Source organism: Myotis myotis, unplaced genomic scaffold (assembly GCF_014108235.1).
Source record: "Myotis myotis isolate mMyoMyo1 unplaced genomic scaffold, mMyoMyo1.p scaffold_m19_p_2, whole genome shotgun sequence".
Lineage (NCBI taxonomy): Eukaryota > Metazoa > Chordata > Mammalia > Chiroptera > Vespertilionidae > Myotis > Myotis myotis.
In genome coordinates this window covers 64,520,793-64,547,027 of record NW_023416324.1, presented here as the reverse complement: position 1 = coordinate 64,547,027, position 26,235 = coordinate 64,520,793, and positions in this window count along the sequence as shown.

Here is a 26,235-nt window from a genome sequence, read left to right as displayed (position 1 = left end):
GTCTTGTATACTTGTTTCGTCTATCTCCTTTCATTCATCCTCTCTATATGTCCAAACCATCTCAACATACCTTTCTCAATCCTCAACACTACATCTTCTTTCACTCCACAACGTTCCCTAAAATTAACTTAATAAACTTTACTTAAAATTTTAAGTAAACTTCGCACTATACGTGCGCGCCCGCATGTGGCTCATGAGCCTTAGTTTGCCGACCACTGGGCTAGGCCAAGCCAGATGATCGCCTTAGGTCTACTTCCTCCTCTTTAAAGGCAGGGCCAAATCAGATCAGACCCTCCCAAGACTGACATTGGAGTGTCCTGCAGGCCAGTCCTCGCCTGCCTGTTTCTGAACGACACGCCTCTGACTGCCCAGGACTTTCCACTAGGGAACCCAGGCATGGATATTGGGAGTAGCTGGGGCTGCCTCCCGTAATAACCCTGGCTGTCTGTTGTTGAGTGCTTCCTATCCAGGATCTCCTTCAATCCTCCTGGGAACATCATGGGTGTTCTTATTTAGTTCTCCGTTTTATAGACAAAGAGGGTGAGCTACAGAGGAGGTAATACCTGTGCAGGGTCACCAAGTTAATGCTTAGCAGAGCCAGAAGTGAAGTCTGGGTCCATGTGGCTCCAAAATCAGAGCTTTTAACACCAGAGTATACAGTAGTCTCCATTATCCATGGTTTCACTTTATGCTATTTCAGTTAGCCATGGTCAACCATAGTCCAAAAACATTAAATAGAAAATTCCAGAAATAAACAATTCACAAGATTTAAATTGTGCACCATTCTGAGTAGCGTGATGAAACCTCGCACTGCTCCACCAGGAATGTGAATCCTCCCTTTGTCCAGTGTCTCCCTGCTGAATACCTTCCCCTCCTGTTAGCCACTGAGTAGCCATCTTGGTTATCAGATCGACTGTCAGGGTATCGCAGTGTTTCTGTTCAAGTGGCCTAGGATAGCAGCCTAATGCTACATCACAACACTTGCATCATCCACCCCAGTTCATCTCCACAAGGCATCGTATCATCTCACTCATCTCAAGAAGAAGGCTGTGTACAGCACAATAAGATATTTAGGAAGAGACCATATTTACATAACTTTTATTACCGTATTTTGTTATAATTATTCTATTTTATTTTTATTATTGTTCATCTATTATTGTGCCTAATTTATAAGTTAAACTTTATCACAGGTGTGTATGTATAGGAAAAAACACAGTATATATAATATTTGGTACTATCTACGGTTTCAGGCCTCTTCTCAGGGGTCTTGGAAAATCTTCCCCATGGATGTTCTGCCTCTCTCCCTCTCTGCCCTTTAATGGAAGCAATGCGGGGACTAAGTTTCTTCTTCTGTAGAGTGGTCTTCAACCATCAGACAGAAAGTCCAGTGTAGGCCTTCTCTGAGTTTCCTCCAGCACAATGAGGAAGCAGAGGGCTCCCAGGGACACCCCTCCCCACCACTCATCTTCTCTGTCTTCCATTCCTAATGCCTCACCTAGGATCCTCAGCGTCTTCCCTATTATCCACGTCCTGGTCCTTTTTGCTGCCACAATCTTCTTCCCACCCACTCCAACGCCTCAGTTATAAAATGCTACTTTCAGGACTCAATCCTTCTGGGCCTTGCTCTCTGCTATAAAGATGCCAAACAAGTCATGCCACGTGGTGCTGGGATAATGTACAGAGCCTTGGACCATGTATAGCATTCCTACATCCATTTAGAACATTTTGGAAGACAATGCTCTTAATCCAAAATTGTAGATCAGAATGTCTATGCCTCAGGGAAGGTCATTTGAAGGAGACTTGGGACAGAAGCAAGTCTGGTACACCTGCCACCATCCCAGTCAATAACAGAGTTGCTACTATAATCACTCACAAGACTTGAGAGGCCCAACCTAGGGACTTCAGGGCACTTTGCAACCAGGGAAGGGAGCCTTCGGTCAGGAAAGCTGTTGCTGATGTGAGCAGTGGAGGGTAGAGATTGGGAGCAGATGAAGCCAGAGATAGTGTGGCTTTGTTTCTAAATCACCACAGTGCGGGTGACCCCAGCCTTCCTGAGAGAGCCACTGGAGCACGTAGCATGTAGTTAATGGAGCCCACAGTTCTGCCACATTGTTTTCCAATTCAATTCACTAAAAAATGTTCCAGAATTTGTATGCACAAGGTCTGGTCTTGCATCCTGAGACACGGAGATGAATAAGACGTAGTCTCTGACCCTAAGAACCTCTAAGTCTGGTGGGAGGAAGAGGCACACAGAAGGAACCATGACACAAAGCAAGAAGTAATTAGTGCCAAGTAGAGATAAGTACACAGTGGGCTGTGGGGTCCAGAGTTCCAGCTGACCCTTCTGTCCACAGAAGGACCTTGCAGATGGAAGAGGCCTGAACTAGGCTTTGAGACTAAGAAGTGTAAAAAGCCTTGTCATTCCTGGAACATTTAATACATACCCAGTTTCTGACATGCATGGTCCCAGAAAATCATCACAGCTCTGTGAGGAGGGAGAAAGCTGAGCCTCAGACAGTGTGAGCAGCTCAGCCGACGAGCAGCACAGACAAGAGCCAAACCCAAGGGCGTCTGCCTCCAGAGCCTGAGAAACCTTCACAGGCCAAGAGAACAGCAGTAGAAGAAGCACAGAAGTTGGGAAGGGCATGGGGGGTCTAGAGAGGGGTAGGAGAGCAAGTTTGCTGTGGCTGAAGCTCTGAGGGTGGAACGTATGATGATACAGGGAGATGGGAGGCGTGCAAGGGAGAGACAATGTCACCTGAGGAGAAAGGCAGGCACTCTGCAAACCACTGTGTGGGCTTATGTCTTGGCTCTACCACATACCAGCTAGGAAACCTCAAATAAGTTGCTTAACTTTCTGTGCCTCAGTTTCCTCATCTATAAAAAGGGAACCTCATAGAGTTTTTGTGAGAATAAATGAGCTGGCATATATATAATCATAGGACAGTGCTGGGAGCATAGTAAATGCTATATGTAATATTTATTTATATACTTACTTACTTACTTATTTATGAGGCAGTGTAGACTCTGGTTTCAAGCATGCATTTTGGAGCCAGATGGCCTGGTTCAAATCCTGGCTCTACCACTTGTGGCTGTGTGACCTTGGTCAATTTACATCACATTTCTGTGCCTCAGTTTGATCATCCATAAAACAGGATAGCAGTGCCTGCCTATCTCACGGGACTTGCACCAGGCCTCCAGGAGACAATGTTTGCCAAAACAAAACAGGAAGTGGGACTCCACAGATGAAGTTATTTCCTAAATCATAGTCTGTGTCTACTGTGTTGGCGTGCTGGTTATAGGCTAAGAAGTTTCTTCCCAATCAGTTACACAAGTGTCCTCCTGGGAAATTCAATAAACAGTTCAGTGAAAGAACTATAAATTCTTAATTGTAGGGGATTAATAAGGCTTTATTGTGGTAAATTTACCTCACACATGATTTAATAGGTCAAAACCACATTTTGTAATTAAAACTTAAGAAATGGTGCACAGTGAGGCTTATAACACAAATTTTAGTTTGAAACAACGAACGCGGGGAACCATAAAAGACAAAGCAATGTCCTCCAAAAAAATGTATAGCCACGTTAACAGCTGACAGCTCAATTTTGAAAACAGAATGTATTTTAATAAGCACTGCCTTTATAATTATTCAAAGTGTGTGCACATATTTTTTGGACACTCTATACATACACCGTGTCTTGGGAAGAGGCAAGGTTTTGGGAGGCAGCAAGATCTAGTAAGAGCTTTATTTCAAGCCTCTCAATAGAAGGGCTCCACCCCTTGCCATTTGAACTGTTCAACCAGCCCCTTTTACAGGCCATGGATCAGAGACAAAAGGAAAACAAACTCGGAATGGTGGCCCTGCCCGTGTGGACACCCAGCCCCAGTTTTCAGGCTGCTGTCCAGCTTCTTGCCTTCCCATCAACAGTCACCTGAGCAAAGCCTTCAAAACAGATACTAACCCTCTTGGCCTTCATTTGAACTTGGAGACCTGGCATTCATTTGTACTAGAGCTATGGATCCTTTTTGCTCTCATGGTAAGAGAGGAAAAACTGTGAAGTTCTAGAAGATTCTCAAGGTAACACGGAGCAGGTTTCAATGGAAGACAGCATTGCATGCGGTTAGATAGACAGATGTGGGGTGGAGGCTGATCCTCAGCTGGGTGGGACCCAGAGTGAATCCCCTCAGCTCTCTGAGCGAGTGTGCAAAAGTTTCTTCTTTTGTAAAATGAAAATAATAATAGTAACTATCTCTGAGAGTTGTTTTGAGGACTTCATAAGACTGCAAAGTGTGGTGCCTGGCACACAGTAGGCACTTAATATTAATTATTATCACTTTATTTAGGCAAAAGGGTCAAAAGGAAAGGGGATGGAAAAGGGGAAACACTGAAACCTGCATCACTCTTAGCCTTGTCCTCAATCACAGAGATATTTTCTTTTCTGAAAAAGTGATGCCTTTCTGAGTTAGAAAACAATAATTTTACAATTCAACAAGTTATCTAATAAGTTTTGCTCTTTGGCATGAAGGTTGAAATTTTACTTAATGTCGGTGTCTGGCATTTCTCTTCAAAGGAAAGCAAATTGGAAAAGTTCGTGTTTAAGTTATTTTTGGAAAGAAAAACAAAGCAAGGAGTTAATTGATTTGAAAGGTTTGGTCATAAAACACCTGCAAGTTGAATTTTCACTTGTTTTCATTTTAAATCACATTTAGAAGCATACACTTATGGGTGCATATACATTATATACATATTGATATACCTGAGTTGATGTCCTAGAGTTTAAAGTTCTTTGTTTATATGTGAACAAAAAGAGACACTCTCACACTGTACCTGCCTTGGGGTCGGGGGCACGAAGTTCCATGAGACCTTGCATGCCCCTCTTGATTTCAGCCCTAGGAACAGCCATGTCTGGTGATAGGGGGGTAAATGGGTCTCCATTTGTTTGGCAAGGCTTCCAGCTGGGTGTCATCAATGTCGCTCACTGGAGCATTGCTGTCCCTCCTCTCCCCTCCACTCCTACTCCTGGCCCCAGAAGAAGAGGCTGCAGCCAGCTCAGCCTGCAGTGGCCTTTCATCCATTGCACGCATCCTGTGAGCCAGGGCCCTGCCTGCCCACAAGAGGGCAACTGTGCTGCTGCCTCTGTTCCCAGGTTCCCTCTGGAAGGTGTCCAGGTGGGCCCTCGCCTTCTGCTCTGGTTGCTGGGTGGGGAGGAGCAGGAAGGCAGCCCTTCTCTGCACTGCCAGCAGCACACGGTGTAATGGTCAGAACTTCCAGAGACAGTATGTTTTACCTCTTGAGCATTTTGCAGTGGGTTATGAAAGTGGCCAGATAGGTTCCAAAAATGGCCTCATTTGGGGATCTGCCACCCAAGAGTTCATGAAATCGGATTAATTAATAAGCTGGGAGATGCTAAAACTTAAAAACGGTAGAAAAGAATTTGAGGCTAGATGGGCTCCCTGCAGCAATGTCCTTGCTAAGTCAATACTAGCCTCATCCCTTTTTCTTCATGAAGGGCAGGAAAATGTTCTCAAAAAAGGGGTGAGAAGGGAGTCTTTGTCATTAGAACCATCCATGAGGAGGTCTGTATACACCCAAGGCTTCCATTGAACATCCAGGCCTGAGTTCCACACAGGTGTTCCTTCCAGAGGTTAAGGACCTCCTGTCTCCCCCACCTCTAATCCCACCCCCGACCCACAAACATGAGCCCCTCCTGGCCTTGAACACTCACTTGGGTTGGGATTGGAATCTGGCAACTGATTCCAATTCGGCATTGCAGTAATTATGTTGGTCAAGGCCTGTGTTCTTGACAAAGAAAACATTCCCCTAACTCAACCTGAGTAATCCTTAATGAGTCCTTGTATCTTGTGATAAATTTCATAATTATTCAGCCCCTACCACTAACACCGAAATTCATCAGTCAAAGCAAATTAGCCGAGATTCATTAGAATAAGACATCTAGTAGGCACATGTACTTTATTAGCCTCTTACACCAATAGTTTTAATTAGGTACATATTTCACAGCTCTCGAGCTACTCCAGTGAAGGGCTGCCTTTATCTCTTTTATTTACAGTAACAAGCTATCAAACAAACACCACCATCATTAAACTTGGATATAAAAAAACTTGTTTTTATTAATGGCAGCCTATTCGCGCCTTGGATTTCTGAAACCTGCAGTAGACAGATATTTTTATTAATTATAAAATGCTATTCAATTAAATTGAAAAGATGAGGTGATGTGTGAGGGGCCCATGCGCTTGAGTCAAGAGTGAGACTCTCTTCTTCCTTCCTTACAGATGGGCTCCTCTAGCTCACCTTCAGCAGGGGAAGAAAAATATCTCTTCAGCTATTTTAGTGATGAGAAAAGTGATTAAAATCCAGAACATTTAAAAAGTAAGGAATTTAAGTGATGTTATAAAGTAGGGAAATACAGGAGAAAATGTTACACATTCATAGAATTCGGGTTCATGCATAACAAACAAGTAAATCAAAAACACTTTACTTGTAATGCTACCCAAAATTAAAGAGGCTAAGAGCCAGGCCTGCCACATGCTTTTGTACGCAGGTGTCAAGAAATGACAAATGGCGCCATCTGCTGGTCCTCACGTTAAACACTTAATTGAGAGCCCAATTGTCAGAGCCATCAGTTAGGTTGCCTTAAAAAAAAAAAAAGGAATGATAAAACTCTGTGCCTACTGATTCCTTCAAATGGTTATACAAGGTATAACCTTACAGGAAAGGGAACGTTTGAGCGCAACTCTAAAAGTCAAAAGTCTAGTCCAGACACTTCAGATAAAACAATGGAGAGAGATTGCTAGCTAGCCTTTTTGGACTGCCTCTTAAGAGTCAGAAGAGTCGGTCCAAGTTGAGCTGTCTCTGAGGCACAAGCAGAAGGATCACTGCCAGATACTCAAAGGCAACAGGGCAAAGCACAGCTGAGGTGCTGATATCACCTGCTGCCCTTGGACGCTGAGTTCCTGGATCACTATACAGGGGGAAACACAGGATTCTGGGAAGGGACCACATGCTCTCTCTTGCAGATCCTGTGACACCGTCTCTATCATCCTCAAGTCCTTTCCTGGAATGTTTGTTTCTCTGTTTCCACCCCCACCTTGCTCTTAGCTGTTTCTGTCTCCAGGCATGAGTATGACATTCCTCGGTCTTCAGGCCTCCCAGGGACTGGTGTGAAACCAATGAAATAACATCATTTTAATATAAATGAGCTTTATCGAAGAACTAAACCAGTTTATACAACTATTGAACAAAAATATATGTGCAATAACCTTTAAATAACATCTTTTAAAATTCAAATCTTCAAAAGGAGAAAAACTCTTCATAATTCCAATTTCTGCAGTCTCCCTCCCTTTGAGCTTGACCAAGTAAATCAGCCCTGCAGAGGCCATCAGCACCTGCAAATTGAAAATCTACATTTCCAGACACCACAGTCGCTGGGACCTTTATCCCTGGCCACATTTTGGAGTAAAACGTGAAATTAGATCATTTTTAAGATGCCTTTATTGTTGTCATATAATATTGCTCATAAGTAACAGATAGCAGAGAAAATAATTTACATTTTTATGGGATATCATTTGAGAGGTTATTGCAAATAAAAATGCTATTAACAAAATTTCAGTAAACTTGTATTGCTTCTGCCCTTTCTGTGAGGTAGGACTCAGAAAGCCTCTTCCAATGGGACTGCTGTACGGGGAGGTTACCTCAGCTACAGGCTGCCAGATTATAATGGGGGTGACTCACAGAGTGTGGAGTGATTGTGTGTGTGTGTGTGTGCGTGTGTGTGTGAGTAAATTCCTCCAAGTCCATTTTTTCTGGGGCTTAAATCTCCTGTGAAAACAGAGCACAGCCTGGCAAAGCTTCCTGCGAGGGAGAATGCCCTACCCCTGGAATGTGTTTTATGGTAAGCAAAAGTCCATTTTCATGCCATGATTTCTGTGCCGGGGTGCTGCCTTGCTGAATGGCCTGCCACTTGTGACCCGCTGTCTTGCAGTGTTGGCCTTGGCCCTGGCCCTTGGGTCTCTGTTTGTTCTCTCAGTTCACTCTTTAGAGTCAATGATCATTGACAGCCCTGGGGACCCTGAAGAGCCAATGTCTCCTATCTTCCATCAACAGGAGCCCTACACCCATTATCTCTCTTCCTTATGCTCCTCAGTGCTTACTGACCCTTCATGCCACCCTAATTTTAATTCTCACAGGAGTGAGGGGGTGACTTAAGGTCCAGCCTCACTCAAACACCTCAAGGTGGCCCTGCCCAGTCTCAGACTGGACGGAATAGACAGGAGTGAGGCCGGAGGGAGGCACTGATGTGGGGAAATGGGAAGACGGGAAAGAGGCTGCTGCTCACTGAGCACCTGAGCCCCAGGCTCTGAAGCCAGTGCTCCACCCATATCTCCTTGAAACCTCACGCAATCCTATGCAAATGGGTGTTTTATAGAATTGGTGACGGAGGTCCAGAATTGCCCAACCTCCCACCAGCACTGTGGGACAGAGGTGGGATCTGATTTCAAAGCCCTCCCTGTTTTCATGGCACCACATTACCTCCTCAAAGCAAGGCTCAGCAGCAAGAACTGGTTCCTACACAGACCCTGCTCAGTGGCCTGGGAGAACCCCTGTCCAGCCTCACCCGACTGGCTTCTCCAGTGCCTTGGACACGGCTGGATACTTCCTCCTCCTTGTTCTCTGTCTTCTCTCTCTATAGCTCTTCTCTCAAGTAGTTCTTGAACATGAATGTTCCATAGTTCCAATCAGTCTCTGCTCACTATTGCTCACACTCTCCCTGAGCCACCTTTTTCACCCAGATGGCTCTAAAAGCCAGACAGCACCACCCAGACCTACAGCCTTAACTCTGATCTTTCACCTCATCTTCTCATTTATTTACTCAATTCCTGCTCAGCCTGTCTCCGTGGGCATTCCTGGGGCACCTCAAACTGAACATGTTCTGAAGAGTTTATCTTTCCATCAAACTACACCTCTATATGTGTTGCTCACTTCAGTCGACGGCACCCTCATCCTCAGACTCCCAGGCCAGAAAGTTGAAGTCATCCTGCTGTTTCCTGAGCCTCCAGCCCAGTCATACGTTCTAATCACCCACCTCCTAACTATAGGTCCCATTGTCCTTTCCCCCAGCCTGTACTGGCACTGTTTCACTTCATACCATACTTTTCTCTTTCTCTGTCTATTGCAATACTTCCTAACTGGATATATGCCTCTAGATTTGCCTTCTCAAGCCTTCCCTTCACAGAATCATCACAGAAGTCTTTCTAAAATGCAAATCTTTCCACAGCAGTCTATATTTTTCAGGACTTTATGGATCACTGATGTCAGAAACCAATTCCAATCTGACTTATGAAAAAGAGAGAATGTATTGGTTCCCCTAACTTAGGAAGTGACCAGTATAAGTAAGGAATTGAATTTTAAAGTTTAAGTTTTAATTAATTTAAATAGCCATGTGTGGTTATTGGCTACTCTACTGGACAGCACAGTTCACAAACAGAGTTACATCAGGTTGTTTTATAGTCCTGTGCCTTTGCTCATTCTCTTCCTTCATCTTGGATGTCCTTTCCTCCCTTTTCATTCTCAAACCCACTTAGCTAAATGTGGAAGCCGCCAGGAAGGTGGTTGGTGGGAAGGAGTCCTGGACACTTGGTTTTATGGAAACTCCTCTCTTTCTGGTATTCTTTTGCATATTCATTCATTTGCACTACGTTTCACTAGGCGCTGGAGATGCAAAGAAAAATCCAGTTCTTGCTATAGAGCTCAAGGTCAATCCTCCTCAGGCATCACTGATTACCCCTCTCTGCCCATTAACCAGGTAATTTCCCATCCACTGACCTCAGCCCTGATCATCCCTCACTGTCTGGCTTCAGCCTCTCCCAGCCAACTATCCTTTCTTCAACTGCTGACCTTTAGCAAAAACATTCACCTCTTTCTCCAACATCTGGAATACGGGCAATTCTAGGAGGGTAGAGAGATCAGCCTATAAACTGAGGGGGATTAGGTGTGGGAAAAGGCCCTTGAACTAGGGCTGTTCTGTGTCTGCCCTAGACAGACACACCACCCAGACCTATAGCCTTAACTTTGGTCTTTTACCTCATCTTCTCATTTATTTACTCAATTTAGGACACCTCTCTATTAAAAGTGGGCCATGCAAATCCCCAACAGTCTCATCTAAAAGAGAGGTTCAGTTTTTTTTTTAAGGATAAAGAGCAGAGGAACACTGACCATTCATCTCAGAGCATAGTCAGTGGGGATGGTGGGTTCCTTGCCACTTAGGATAGAAGATGAGAGCAGTGGCTTTCAACTCTGGAGCATTATAATCACCTCAGAGAATTGTTTTATAAATAAGGATTCCTGGTCCCTGCTCAGGCCTGCTGAATCGGCATCTTGGGGGTAGGCCTGGGTATTTGGTTTGAGACATCTCCTCAGGTAAGTGTGCTCTGCTTAGAGCATGAGACTCCTTAAGGCCCAGAGTCTAAGAAAATAGAAGCCTGGGCCAGGGAACAAAGCATGAGAGTGCTGAGAGGATAATGACCATGGTGCCTGCAGCAGCATTCCCTGGAGAAAACTCTGGAACTAATAGGTATCTGTGGGTTAAGTCTGGATGCCCATCTGTATTAGTCTGCTAGGACTGCCATAGCAGTACCACAGACGAGGTGACTTAAACTGTGAGACAATTCTGGAGGCTGGAAGTCAGAGATCAAGTTGTCAGCAGGGTTGGTTTCTTCTAAGGCCTTTCTCTTTGGCTTATAAATGGCCATCTTCTCCCTGTGTTTCACATGATCTTCCCTCTGAATATGTTTGTGTCCTAATCTGCTCTTCTTGTAAGGATCCTAGACATATTGAATTAGGGCCTACTCCGGTGACCTCCTTTTAATTTACCAACCTCTTTAAAGACCCTATCTCCCAATGAGGTCTCAGTCTGAAGTATTGGAGGTTAGGACTTTAGCCTATGAATTTTGGGGAGGACACAATTCAGCCCATAACACCACCCTACTTTAAGGACTGCACAAGTCTTCTTCTCCCAAAGTCCACAGACATCCTATGTACACAGGTTGGAAAAATCTGACCCCTTGTCGTTCAGCATCTGCTGTGAGAGTCCCACGTCAGATAGAATAAAAGTGACCCTATGATTTGAAATAGAAATTGTTGTCATGAGAATATTCATAGTATTTCTCATTCTTCTATCTGTTATGAGTATGCCAGGCTGTAAGTTACAGAAAACCTGACTAAGGGTAGCTTAAATAAAAAAGGCTGTTTTCTTAAATCTGGAGACAGGCTGTTTTCTCAAATCTGGAGACAGGCTTCTTCTGGTGTTAGCTTTGCGACTGTGGTTGTCAACCTCAATGCCTTGGCGCTTCTCATTGACTTTCTTTCATGCTTGTGACTTCCTGGTCACAGATGACTGTTGTATATCCAGACCAAGATAGGGAGAAAAATAGAAGTGCCATGCTAACTATATCAGGACCCTTGCCAGGGAATCAAAAATATCCTTAGAAATTCTCAGCACACCTCCACGTATATGCCATTGACCAGAACTGCCATACCAGTATGGTTACTCTTAGCTCCTGGGGAATCTGGAAAAGCAACTATTTGTCTAGATACATTTATTCGTTCATTCAACAAGGATTGGTTGTGTGCCTAGTATATGTCAGGTGCTGCTCTAGGCACTCAGGACGCAGTGATAAATAGCAGACAAAACCCCTGCCCTCATGGAGCTTATAATCAAGAGGGAGCTTACATCCCGGTGTCCACATCGTCACTTCCCCTAATAGACAACACATCTGCCACATTCTCCAGCCCACAATGACAGAACCCTGTACCTTCAACCCTAACTTTCCGTCTGGACCCCTTCTTGGAAAAGAGCCTCACTTAAGATGGACTGGGTCAACTCAATATAACAAAGGAACCAATGAGGAGAGAAAGTGCAGAAAGAGAAAAATCGATAAGAGTCTGAGATGATGAAGAGAGTTCTCCAGGCACTGTGGACAGCGGCTGCTGGCATAGCCATGGGATGTAATGGAAATAAACAAGAGAAGAAAGGGAATGGTTATGTTGTTTTTTGAGTCTTAATCATGCTTTTTGAGAAATCTGAGTAAAGATGTTGGGCTATTCAGAAATTGCTTTTCTTAGATGGGTTGTATTTCTTTGTAACACTGCTCTAATAGTGAACCACATGGACCCAAACTTTATTAGGGTACCATTTTATTCATAGCTGATGTTCGCAGTCATCACTTCTTAGGTCTGTATTGTGCAAGTTCATAGGTACCCTCCAAACTTAATGTGATCATGGAAGCATAATTTTTTCCTCCCTAAAATCCACTGGCCTCATTTTCAAAGTTACTCTCACATAATTTCTTCCCCGGTTCCCAAGTTGTATTTTCCACATAGCCTCTTGTAGCCCATCTAAACTCCTCCACCCCTTCCATCCAAGCATGGGCACTGTCTCTCCCTCAACTCCCCCAACATAGAGCTGGGAGAAAACTCCATGCAGATAATACAAAAGAAAATAATCCACACTGAATGCCTCAGTCTCAGTCTTTCAGTCTTATCCCCATGTTAGGGAACACCAGCATATTTCTCTAACTAAATCTTTTTCAGGAAATCTTTTTTAAAAAACACCCAATTTAAATGACTAAATAGAACACTCTGCATCATTTGCAGAGAGACTTTAGATGCCCTCACAGCTTACTCCAAGGATAATAAGTGGAATTTGCCTTCTATTTGTGACTCAAGAGCCAATTTTACTGAGTTTCCCAAAACAAAGGGAGTCAGAGAACCAAAAAGCTAGTAAACAACTACCCATGACTGTGTCCTTATTAAAATAATATAAAATAATAAAAGCATAATATGCAAATCGACTGAACGACTGAACAGCAGAATAACCATCTGGACAACCTTCCTAGACGACCATGCTCTGACACGCACTGACACCAGACCAGCCAAGGCAGGTGTGATGCGATTGGTCAGGGACCCCGCCATCGCCCCATGATCGCCCCACAGAGGGAGGCCCAGGCCACTGGCCAATGCTGTGGTGGGTGTGCAGGGCTGGCCAGTGATCACCTCGCAGAAGGAGGCCCAGGCCAGCCAAGCGATTAAACCCCACACCTGTCGCTCACAGAGGGAGGCAAAGGGTGGAGGGGGCGGGGGTGGGGGTAGGGTAGCGCCACACAGATGGCAAGCAGTGGTAGCAACGGAGGCAGGGCCAGCTGCTGGCAGCTGGGGAAGGAAAGCCCCGTTAGGCCCTGACCGCTAGCCAGGCCTAGGTACCCTACCTGAGGGGTCCCAGATTGGGAGATGGCGCAGGCCGGGCTGAGGGATAATATAACAAAGTCTTCCTTTAGAAAACTTGAAGATTCTGATGTTTTAAAAAATCAATTTCATTCCCCAGAGCCATCCCTGATACATATATAGACACTTGCAAGAGTACATGTGCTCATTTACACTGTGTTAAGATTAGGTTCTTCTGGGAGTAGCAGAAAATCCAAACCTATGAGGCTTAAACAAGATAGAAATTGCTTCTATCTCAGGTAACATACAGGCAGGCATATCAGTGTAGGGTTTCTATGGAGCATCATAGTGTTAGGGATTAAGGCTCTTATCTTAATGTGTGGTATCCATTCCCAAGGTCACCTTCTTGTGTAAATTGGCTACTCCAGCTCTAGCCTTAATGCCACATTTCAACAAACACATAGAAGAAAACAAGCTCTACATATCACTCCTGCTCATATCTCATTGGCTAGAACTTAAGCATATGTTCACACCTAGCAGCAATGGTCTTTGGGAAATGTAGTCTTAATTCATGACAGCCATATCAGCTAAAAAACTAGGGGTTTGTTACTATTAAAAAAAAAAGGAGAAAAAAAGTTAAATAGTTATCACACAAAGTTTAAAACAAATATCCATGGGTCCATAAGGATATAAATAAATAATTCAGTAAATAAATAGGTGAGAACAGATAAATCCTCCATGCAGAAGATTTCCAAATAATTTACTTGGCTACTCCACTCTGAAGGAGGTGGAGCATAATTCTTTGCTCCTTTAGTGTGGGCTATACATAGTGACTTTCTTCCCAAGAGCACAGTATAGAAAAGGAGGGAAATAAAGAGTAATTTTGCAGTGGAGAAACCTGACAAATACCACCTCAAGCCAGGTAATAAAGGTCAGCATCAATAGTGATACATCACGTTGATAATATGCACCCTCGGTATAATGTGATAAGAAGGGCACTTTACCTCTGTGTTCTTCCCAAAAACACATTACCTCAATCTAATCATAAGGAAAACACCAGACAAATCCCAATTGAGATACATTCTATAAAACCTGACCAGTACTCCTGAAAACTGTCAAGGTCATCACAAACAAGGAAAGTCTGGGAAACTATTACTGCCAAGAGGAGCCTAAGGAGACAGGATGACTAAATGTCATGTGGGATCCTGGAATCAAAATAGGGGCATTCAGGAAAAATTAAGGAAACTGGGATAAAGTGTAGATTTTAGTAAACAATAATGCATTAACATTGGCTTATTAGTAGTGACAAATTCACTGTATTAAAATAAGGTGTTAATAATAGAGGAAACTGGGCATGGGACCTATGGGAACTTTCTGGAGTATTTTTGCAAAATTCCATAAATATAAGATTGTTCTCAAATGAAAAGTTCATTTGTTTAAAAAAAAAGGTGGGGGTGGAGACTAAATATTGGAGGATAATCAATAGTCTTTCCCTGAACCCCACCAAGGAGCAATCATTTCTCTTTGTACCCCCAGATCCAAGAGCTGTTCATGGTAGATGGGGCCTTTGAGATCCTTTCGCTTGTCCCCCAAAATGAGGGGGCAAGGACTAACAAATTCCTCAAAGAGGATTTGTCTACTGTTACTGACATACTAGTAGCTGGAAAAGAAGCTAGAACCAGAAGCCAGGTCTCTCGACAAATGGCCAACTACTCCCTCCGCTCCTCCAGCCTGGAGAAAGATAGCCCAGCACAATGGGGAGTTCATCCATGAACTGTCCTTCTACCAAGGGCGAGTCACTCCATCTTTCTGAGCAATAGTTTCCTCACCTTCACCATGGAGATAGTGCTAACTGCCCTGTTTATCTTAACAGGACTGTTGTGAGGAGTGAAACCTATTTAGATGTCTGGCAATTCTATGTTGTAATAGACCAGCAATGACCTTTGGACATACTACAATGTTGTGACACAGGCCAACAGAGTTGACCCAAACATTTATTTATTCAACATGCAGACAGCATTGTCTGTCTTTCAAAATTATGATACAAAATTTGGTCACAGCACTTTTTTTTCTTCTTCTGATGAATTGCCGGAGGCTATTAGCAGAACATTCTTGTGTCTCTCTCACATTCCATGCAATGGATTCCCACGTGATGTCTAACTGAATACAAGAGCCCACTCAGGCCACCGCTCCTCGGCTTCTCCTAGCAATACAGGTGTCAGTCCTGTGCAGTTCGGCAGATGGTACTGATTCCCTGGGGGACACCGCCTGTAAGATCCAGATGTCTGCACAGGCCTGCCAGGCTTCTCCAAGGGAGGGCAGTGTCTCCTCCTCAGTGCTGAGCACAGCAAGAAACTCCCACATCTGTGCTCCCACCCTACAGCCACCCACACCCAGCTCTCTTCCACTTCCACACTTCAGCACTTGTTGACCTCAGAGGCTCTGAGCTGGTCTTTGTTCCCGTAACTGGTCTACTGCCTCAGAGTCCAGAACCACCTTCTCCCTTCTTACCCAACGCTCCATATTTGAGTTCAGCTGCTATGTTTTTTCTCTTGAACCCTCGACAGTCACAGTATCCTACCCCATTTTCTAGATTTTGCAGCTACTAACTCATTCTTTCCTACAATAAGCTGAGTTGGGTACCTCAAAGGTACCTTAAACCCAGGCTTTGGAGAGTAACAGCCTTTAGTGACTCAAAAACATGTTAGTGGTCTACAGACTCCTACATGATTCCCGTCTCCCCTTTGGGGGAGGCAGTGCTAATCCCAGTGATTGCAAGGAGCCTTCCTAGCACTAGCAAAAAGTGAAACTATGAAACCTTCCATGAAGAAAAGAGAGAGAGAAACATCTGATTGTAATACCTGGCAAGGCATTTTGCTGTAAATGAGCAAAAAATAAAATCGAGTGCCCACAGTGTCCCAGGCAATATGCTTGGCACTGGGAACCAAGAAGTTGATTAACACAGCCCCTGCCTTCGAGGCTGTGAGAGCCCAGGAGAGACAGACAAGCAGAGTGTGCAATTCCTAAGTATCATAAGTGGGACAGCATGCGAACACAAAAAGGCCCTGATAAGTTTTGCAGAAGAGTCACCCAGAACTAGTCCTGGTGAAGATGGCACTCCTGGGCATGGATGAGGATCGAGTCAGGTCTCGAGTAGAGGCACAGAAGGAGAAGGTGTAGGATTTCCCCAACACTGATGTCATGAAAAATAAATAGTTTGAGGGAAACAGAAAAGGAAATATTATGGTATTGGTCTGGGATCGCTTGGTTGAAAGTGACGGAACCTGAGTCAAACTAGTTTAGCTCAAGCAGGGAATTAGAAAGATACTGGACCATAATGAGAAGTAAGGGCAGCTTCGCAGGAACAAATTGAAATTGGGGTTTGAACACCACGTGACTGCCATTCCTCTCTGAGGAGGCTACATTCCTGTCCACAGATTGACCACCTTAATGTGGTGGGGAGCATGGCTCCAAAAGCTCCTAAATCCAGCATTCAGGGGCCGCCTCCACCACAGACAACTGTGCTATCTTCCCTTGATTCCAATATAGAAAACCACAGGGAAAGGTTTGATTGGTGAGGGTCAGTGTCCACCCCAGACCAATCAACTATAGCCTGGGCTAGGGGAGGAAATAGGGTCACAGGACCCAGGAAAATTCCTATGGACACTTTTTGGTGTTAATCCCAGAGGAAGGGGAACTGTGATCCAAGAACCACTTCAACAGACATCTACTGATTCAATGCTCAGAACACCTGGGCTGGAAGGTAAGAAATTACCACCCAATTTTTATCATTTCAAGATCCTGAAAAAGCTCTGAAGTTCTGGCTCAATTAGGTTAAATTTCTGTAAATACAAGCATATTTTATAACTATATGTTAGCCACCAGGGGTTAACCAGAGTAAAATAAATATGAGCTGCTTATGCATACCTAGCATTCTGCTAAGCATCAAGGGGGTGGTTTTGGAGTAGAAATTGGAAGTAGGGATTGGAGTAGGTACTGGACTAAGAATTGGAGTAGGAATTGGAAGAAATAAGGTTCAATACTTGCCCTCTAGGAGCTTGGCACTATTGGAGTTACCTTGGGTCACAAGTGGATCTGTGAGACCATCTACCCCCAGAACTGAGTAAGTTCCCGGGAGGCTACCAGAGAGCGGAGGGAGGGAGCTGGAGACGTGGAGGAGGCCAAGTTATAAGAGGCTAAGCAGGCAGGCACTGAACTCCATCTCCTGCTTCGTCTGTTGTGTATATTAACATTTCACATAAAATCATAGTTGTAAACAAGGTTTTTACCCCTTTAAAAAATATTTGAACACTATAGATATAGTCTGCTCCCTCATGTTGCTCCTGGAGCTTCTGATGCCCAGGAGCTCTGCCTCTTCCATACATTTAATCCCCTCACTGGCTAAGATCTGGCTGGATAAGGCAAACATGGGTCTGGAGTGCCCTCCTCTTGATGCCCAGGCCACTGTTTTGCCACCAGCGCTCACTTCACTTGTATGAAACAGCGAGATAAACCATAACCAAGAGACCTCCTGTGGAAATTCAGAGAAGAGAGTGCATCCTCTTGAATTGTTCACTAACAGGGTATTGAATAGCACCTCATGTGAAAGGAGGGAGAGGAGGAGGAGAGGAAGGGAGATGAGAGCTAGCATGGATGGGACCATGCACCAAGGACTATGCCAGGTGCTTGACATGTACAGATGAGCAGGAGCAGGAAGGTGAGAGGAGGAGAAAAGACAGGAGGCAGAGGAGAAAAGAGCAGAGGTAAGAGGGGAGGAGGGATACGAGGCCAGACTAGCCAGACTCCCAAGAATCACACTGACAACAGCTCAGTGTCTTCCTTTGTCTTTGTGTCACAGGTTGGAAGTCCTAAAGTCACTGATTCAACATTTTCTCAGAAATTCATAATCAAATGCTTTAAAACAGGTTAATCTAACTGCAAATGCATATTGAGAGTTGCTATGAGTTAGGCACTGTGCTCAGGGTCAGATGGGACAGAGGAGCCCGAGGAGCCTCACAGTTTGGTATTCCTACAGCCAGTATCCTATTGATGGATGGTCATCTGCTGAGGATGAAAAAACTGATTTTCTACTCATATAATTCATACATGTCTTTCTTGATGTTAAAAACAGGAGAATTATCTCATGCACTGAAACATTTTAACTTAATTAGAATTGTCTTCCATTTTACTTATTTTACTTTCATAACTGAATAGTGTTCCTTTCAAAGCATAGAGATAACTTATATTGATAGAGTTGTAAAACCTTGTTTGAATTTTGCTTAAAAATCTAATTTCTCTGACTTGCCTGTTGACAGAATGTTTCCCATGTTTTTGTTCTTGTTTTCTCTTATGATTCTCAAATCAAACAACTGCTGTGGAGTGTGGTATCAGAATTATAATTTAGATAAAAGCATAAGCGTCCCCAGTACAGCCCTAGGCCAGGCATTATTTGGTTTCAGATTTTTGGCTGGCAACACCAACTGCTGCTTGCAGGGTAGGTGGTGGCAACATCAAACCCAGAAACACTGGCCAATAGGGAATTTTTTTTCGCTCTAAAGGGAGCTGTCTATTCTGGTAGGACAGGACAATTCCATCTTGCAGATCTATCAGGATCATAACTAGAAAACAGTTACTGGCACCATGTTTATCATTTACTAGTATTCCTCGGGTGTTTAGTATCCATAAATAATGATCCCCCCCTCCCGGCCCCCCCGCCGCCACAAGGCAGCAGCTCTATGGCCCTGTTTTAATCTGACTTTGGCTGTGACAACTGTTCACATGCAGGTCATTCCCACAACAATGCTAAGAAAATAGGTCATATATTTACCTTCATTTTACAAGAAAAGAAATTGAGGCTCAGAGAGGTTAAGTAACTTGCCTAAGGGCAAACAGAAGATCAATGGAGCCACAGTTAGACCAGAATTCCAAAGTCTGCATTCCTACAGCATACACCACTCAATATTGACTCCTCTAGAAAAGGTAAACACACCTTTCACTTACATTCATATGTTAGAGTTACTGCCCAAAGGGCTATTTTTGACTTGAGACCTACAAAATCAGAAGCACTGACTTCAGGCCATTAACTCTTTCAATCGTACCATGGAAGCAGCATGTGGGATGCTAGGAAGAGCACCTATCTAGGAGACCTGGTTTGTGAGTCATGGCACATGACTGAGCACATAGGAGGTGCTCAGTTAACACATGCGGAACTGAGAACCATAAATCGGGTATGTACATTGGATTAGGCCTTTCCCCTGAGTGTTCAAGAAGGCACTTTAATTAAGGATTTTACACTTCATGCCAGCATCACAGGGGTTATAAAACACTGTAGTGTAGCATCAAAAATGACCACCAGTTACTGAAAATCCGTTAAGCTTCCTTCACAGTATAAAATTTGGGAGGGGACAGGAAAATGTAGGGAACTTTTGCTCAAAGTAGCCTCTGCCTCTCACTGCTGTTTTGTTCAACTTGTCTTCCCTTCTAACTTTTGTCCCAGAAAAATCTCAAGGGAAATAAAATTAAGCTGTTTCCCAGATTTACTTTTCAAAATTAGTCCTGGGCTGGCCTTCAACACTGCAAACACATTCTGTGTGGTCACAAGGGAGGACTGCGCTGGATTCTTGGACCAACTACCAAGCTTTGGGGGCCAGACAAGCTGGACGAGCACAAGAAAAATCACACAGGTGGGTGTTCTGCACTAATTACTGGCTGCCACGCTGGTTTGTCCAGGGGCATAAACCTCCCTGCCTTCCCCTTTGGTTTGTCCACCATTCCCTTCTATTGGAAATAATGTCTATTTGCTGCCTCTCCTTGGATTTTTTTCACTGGGGGGGAATTATCCACAGTAACTAAATCAGGCCCGAGTTTTGCAGAAGTGCCCAAGGACCATCATCAGCATCCCTGCAGTTCCCAACCCAAATGGTCTTCCTCCACAGAGGTGGGAGGGGCGAGGTTTTATTTGACACGCGTGGCTGCCATCTGTGGTGAGTCATCCTTTCAGAGGACCCTTCTGTGAACACTGGACATTGTCAAGGACTTGGCTTCTTCATTTTCTTGGGAACAAAGAAATTCAATTTTAAATTTTCATATTCATCATTCTGGAGAAATAAACAGAGTGTAAAACTGAAATCTTACTAATAAAAGCGTAGGTGGTCCTCACGCCATCACAAGATGGCTGCGCCCACTGTGGAGGCGGGACCCCCAATTCCGGCCTACCTCTTTGAGGCAATCCATTGAGGAGCCCCGGATGGGTGGGTGGAGCCTACCTCTTTGGGGCAATTGATTGCGGAGCTCCTGCACTGTGAGAGGGCACAGGTCAGGCTGGCACACCCCACCCCCCACCCCCCGCCCTGCCCCAGTGCATGAATTTCATGCACCAGGCCTCAAGTATTTAATAATTCCCCAATCACATGTAGGACAAGATTTTATTCTAAGGAGCTGTATAACACTCATAGACATGTAATTGTACAAGCAACTCTTAAGAAAGCTATCTTTTTTTTCTCCTAATAGATTTCCTTTCACTCTATGTGAGTTTTCAACAGATTACTCCCAAGAGGAACATCCTGCCTACTCGGTCTTTTCCTACAGTGCCGTGGTCATGGTCTTTAAGCGTTGCTGGGAATATCCTTTGTATCTGAGTTGTTATTGTCTTCTCATCCTTAAAGTCATCTTTTCCTTGACATTCTCTCTTTAAAAAGTAATTTTTAAATGTAAAATATAAGAACTACTCCAGATGGAAGTCTCATCTCAAGCTGATCCTGTTTCCTTCTTAGCCACATAAAGATTGCATGGGTCCTGGGAAAATGTAATCCACAGGTTTCAGTAGGGAGATTAAAGGAGGAAATGTAAGATTCAAATATCAATGAAAGTTTTGGCCAATAAAAATGTGAATTTCAAAGAGCCTTTTTTTTAAATATTAAAAATTGGAAGAGATTTAGAGGGACGGTTTGTGGTCAACTTATACAGATTTCTTTCACAAATGCCCCTTATTTTCCATCACACAAGAAATTAACAAAATTGAAAGCAATCCCTCTTCCATAGATATTATTCAGTGGTAACAAGTCCCAGTATGAAGAATCCAGGTTGCCTTCTGTCTAATTATATGGCCATTTTCCCAACTGTTTCACACATGCTAATGGAGTGTGACAAGTAAAACACATTTGGCTCAGTATATGGTCCAACATGAAATGACTTTGCAACGATGGAGCTCCTAATCATTTTTCTCCTAATCTACCACTGCTTTGGGGGTCGGTGTCTTCCCTGTCATGACTGATTTCAGTGCACTGATCAGGGCAGACTTGACAGATTCTTTATCAACGTCAAGTGTCTTTTGTGGTGAAGTCCAGTAACGTTAAAACAAAACGCCTCATAGATATTAGATACATGGTGGCATTACAGAATTCTCTCACAGGCAATATTTTTTGGTCAACCTATGAAAAGAAAAATGGAATGAGGGCTAAAATCAAAGGAAGATGCAGCAGAAATCTTGGCAGTTGTTTCTGTAGAAGTCAGACAATGTGACTGACATGGGGCCCATCACTCTCCCCTCCTCCATTCAAGTTAGAAAAGAACAAAGAGAAATTGCCAACAAAGAAAGCAATGATCTAGGGGGAGGGGACTGAATCTCAATAGGTTTTTAATTTCTGGAAACAGCAGTATTGCAGAAAAACAGAGGATCACTGTCTGGGCACACACATACATCCACAAGTGCATGCCTACCCTTACCAATTAAAATCATAAATTTTCTCCATGAGTTTGTTTTGTTTTGTTTTGATTTTGGTTTTTTTGCCTTATGAAGTTAATCTCTTAGGCTTCACTGGCAATATCCATTCTCCTAATATCTAACACTAGTGAAACCTGGCATAGAAAACATACCATCCACACAGCTCTGAGTAAAACAGAGAGTGAATGTGGCTAACTTTGCCTTTGGTAAAAATAAGCTTGCACTGCCACCAGCATTGTGCCTGCTCCAGTCTAGCCATGACAACTTCATCACCTAGAATGTTCGCCATTTCGATTCATAAGCATGGCTATTCCACAAGCAAATTTTAAAAGCCCCTCTTGTGTACAGGCATAGTGAGGCCTGCCGATCCCCACTCCCCTCAAATAAAGAAAATGTTCCAACCTCTTGCTAATCTGCTGCTCTCATTGTGTTCATCTAAGGTTTCAGAATACCACAATCCAGCTAACATGGAACGCAAGAAGCCTCCCTGTCTTTTTAGAAACTGAAAAGTTGTGCACAAGCACAGATGGACAGTGGAAAGATGGGCTCTAAGTGCTGAGTGCAAACCTGGAATTGTCACACTACCTGGAATTTGGTCACACTACCAAATCGGTAACTTAGTAAGAATGGGAGGACAGTGGCACACAGAGTCCTCAGCAGTCAGATGTTCCTCTGTATCACAGTGAAAGGTCAGAGCTATTTCAATATTTTATCTGATTTTTTCTTTTTTGTACTAATTTAGAAAGTTGATACTTTAATGTAATTGAACTCACATAAACTACAAATGTCCAGAAGTTTTTAATAAAGCACCTTTTACCCTAGCTGGTTTTGCTCAATGGTTAGAGCGTCAACCGAGGACTGAAGGTTCCTGGGTTCGATTCTGGGGAAGGGCATGTACCTCGGTTGCAGGCTCAATCCCCGGCCCTGGTAGGGCGTGCAGGAGGAAACCAATCAATGTGTCTCACTCACATAGATGTTTCTCTCTGTGTGTCTCTTCCCTCCCTTCCACTCTCTCTAAAAATCAATGGAAAAAATATCCTCGGGTGAGGATTAACACCAACAAAAAAATAATAAGGTATCTTTCACTATTAAACTTTGAGGTCTGTTTACCTCCCATGTAGGCACTAACTAGCGGCAGTTGTGCACAAGCACTGGGTGGAAATATATATCTTTGTGTCTCTCTGTATTGAGCTCCGGGGGTAGGGGGTTGGTGAGGAGAAAAGGAAAGAAAGACAAGGAAAAATAACTTTGAGACTGAATAAAAAAGGTAGAGTTGTTGATTCATTTACAAAGATGAAATTAATGCCTGACATCCCCAAATTTCAGGGAACACGCACCTTTAATGAGTGAGATGAGGAGAAAATTTCTAAATCATTTTGAATAATACCCAACCCATGCTTTCCTGAGAAATCTGTTTTCCATTCATCTCCAGCATATACATTAGACCCATTTTGTACTCGTTATGTACATAATGATTCCAGACAACATAAGATGATTTCATGACTTTTTTCTTATCATTTTTACTTATGTACCAGTGAGCCAATTTATGCAGCTTAAACCATTGCTAAAGAAGATGCATCAAAAATTGTCTGTAATCATTACAAATAATAGCACAAAATGTTCACAAGAAGCTGTTTTCTTATCATATTTTCATTAAAACATCTTTTCACCTGCTTGCTTTTCCCATGGCTGAAACCTGCGTTGTAATCAGTCTTATTAACTGGGAACATAAATATGATTTATTATGGTCTGATAATGGAAGCTACGTGGACCCAGAGAAGGGCTATATTGTCCTTTGATAAAATGGCTCTTTTCTCTCAAATGGAGAGCTCTATCACGAGAACATGCAGAATGTAGTGAGTGATTATTTCCTCAGGGTGAGTGATGGCAAAGCCCGACAGAAAATCTTCTTGTTGACCATGACAGCCTCAGAGGGTCCCCAAACCTCCCTGAGTTTGACAACCTGCAGACACTTTTGATGAACTGTATTCTTCTGTCAGAGACAGCCTGTCTGGGAGGAGAAAGGAGACCTTTATCGTCTGATCGGCTATTATTGTCTTGATCTTTTATAAGCAATCTCTAATGCACGTGAATATAATATCCTTTCACACAAGTGCCAAGCATAATAGAAATGTGGTTATAGGACCCTCCCCTGGTTATGCAAATGTCCTTTACACTGTAATTAAGAGAGATGGTTTGTGACTTGATAGGGGAAGAAGAGAGTATTCAAACTGTTTTAGCATCATCTCCCTATTTTAAAGACTTCAACCCGGGGTAAGCAGCATGTGTGGCAGATATAGGGGACTAGGTTATTTTGAAGTCTTAGTCTAAATGGGAAAATAGTTTTGAATATTGCATTGGTGCTATATTTTTATTAAACATGCAAATTGCAGCAGATTTTCAGCCAAGAGTGATTACTAATGCTGATATGGCTTAGAAGAAAATGAGTAAGCTTCTCCGAATACCTGGCTGAGGGTTACAGCAAGAACAAAGGCCCATTAGAAAGGAATGTACTTGCACAAAGGGTCCTCCGGCCCAAATAAATTTCTCTAATAAATCTCCCTCTTATCCATTTCCAAAAGCCTAAATATGGCACACAAAATTTTTTTTTCAACTAACAAATATATTTGCAGGAAATTATTGAGCAATTAAATCTACCTCTAACATGGCTCTTGGGAACCATTCTATTTCAGAATAGTGAAGGGCAGTTCTAGATGGTGTTTGATTAGATTTGGTGACAGACGTTTTCCGATCTTCCAGGCAAAATCCAACCAGACTAAGAGAGCTGACCAGCTCCTGTAGGCCAACAGTTTGATGCTCAATCTCAGCTGCTAGCAGAAGAAAAGGACAGCACCCACCTGAAAAATGTTAATGCCCCCAGCAAAATGCAATACTCTATTTTTCATTAACCTTCTGATATCTGGACTCGGAGCACCCCACCTTAATCACTAATGGGTTTTGCATTACCAATTAGTGGAGAGAACTCATGAGCGCTGGTGCCAAAGGGTTAATCATTAGTTTCACACTGCTGGTGGGCAGAGTTAGAAGAGCAGCCCCCGGGCCCCCAAAAGAGTATAAAGTGAGGGTGAGGGGCCAGGAGTTGGACAGAACTCTCCTTATCAAGAAGCAACATTTGACTGACAAACATTGGCCTCCCCCTCTCTCTCCTGGCGTCTTGCCCTGAGGTGGGCTTAAGTATTATACAAGCATGCATGCGCACTCACACACATCTATGCACAAGTCTGGGCCCAGAATAAATCAGCAGCCTTGCCAGTCTTTACTAAGCCTGTCCCATCAAAGGTGGGTCAGACCAGAGGAATTCTCTCTCTCTCAGCACCTCTGTCTATTTGCTTCTCTAAGCCATGGCTTTCCCATGGGAATGGAAAAACTTGCCATTTCAGAGGGAGTTGGGTTTTGAGAAGTGTTTGATCTCCCTCAAGAGATACTTCTCTGAAGCTCTGCCAACCTTTATCTGAACAAGCCAGGCTAAGAGAAAGTATGGAGAGATTCAATTGGCAGATAATCTTCAAACTCCAGTTTGGTCTATATTTTGGTTTCTTTCTGAATAAACTGTACCCGGGCAATTAACAGATAAAACTGATCGGGTATTTCCTTTCTCCTTTTATGGTCAATTTTGTGGATGTCAGCAGAGTGAGGAAGTTGTCAAAACACTGGAAATAGGAGAGAGGAGAGGGAAGAAACAAAATATCCAGAGAGCCTGCAAACTGGGTAATCTGCTCCTGAATAATTAAGAAGAATCTAATTTCAAAGAAAATAAAAGAAGGCCCAGAGAGCAATTTCATCTTGAAAACGCGCCCCTTACCCCCTAGCCCCAAAACAGCTAGTAGGGAGACAAATAATAAACAAAAGACCACTAGAAAAACTAGAATTTACTGCTGTCCACATTTATATGTTTCCTGACCTGATCTACACATGTTCAAAGTTAAATGATATTCCCAACAGAATCAGGGCAGTGAGGAGAAGACAGCACGGAAGACTTTTCTTGTTTGTGTTCTGCCTAGCTTTGTTGTCAGGTTCTGAGAGCAACAGGGTTGCTTTCAAAACTACGCTGGCCTAAAACTGCAAAAATTGATCCACTTTTTTTTTTTTTTTTAAAGAAAAACCAACATGCAATGAAAGGACAATGATGACTCAGCACTTCATTTATTTTAGTCCCAAATTTTCAATTCCTTATGCAAAAAACAAAACAAAAAACTCAAGTGCATTTGAGACTGAACTGAGGAACTTGGCTATCCTCATTTCTCCACGGTGCTTC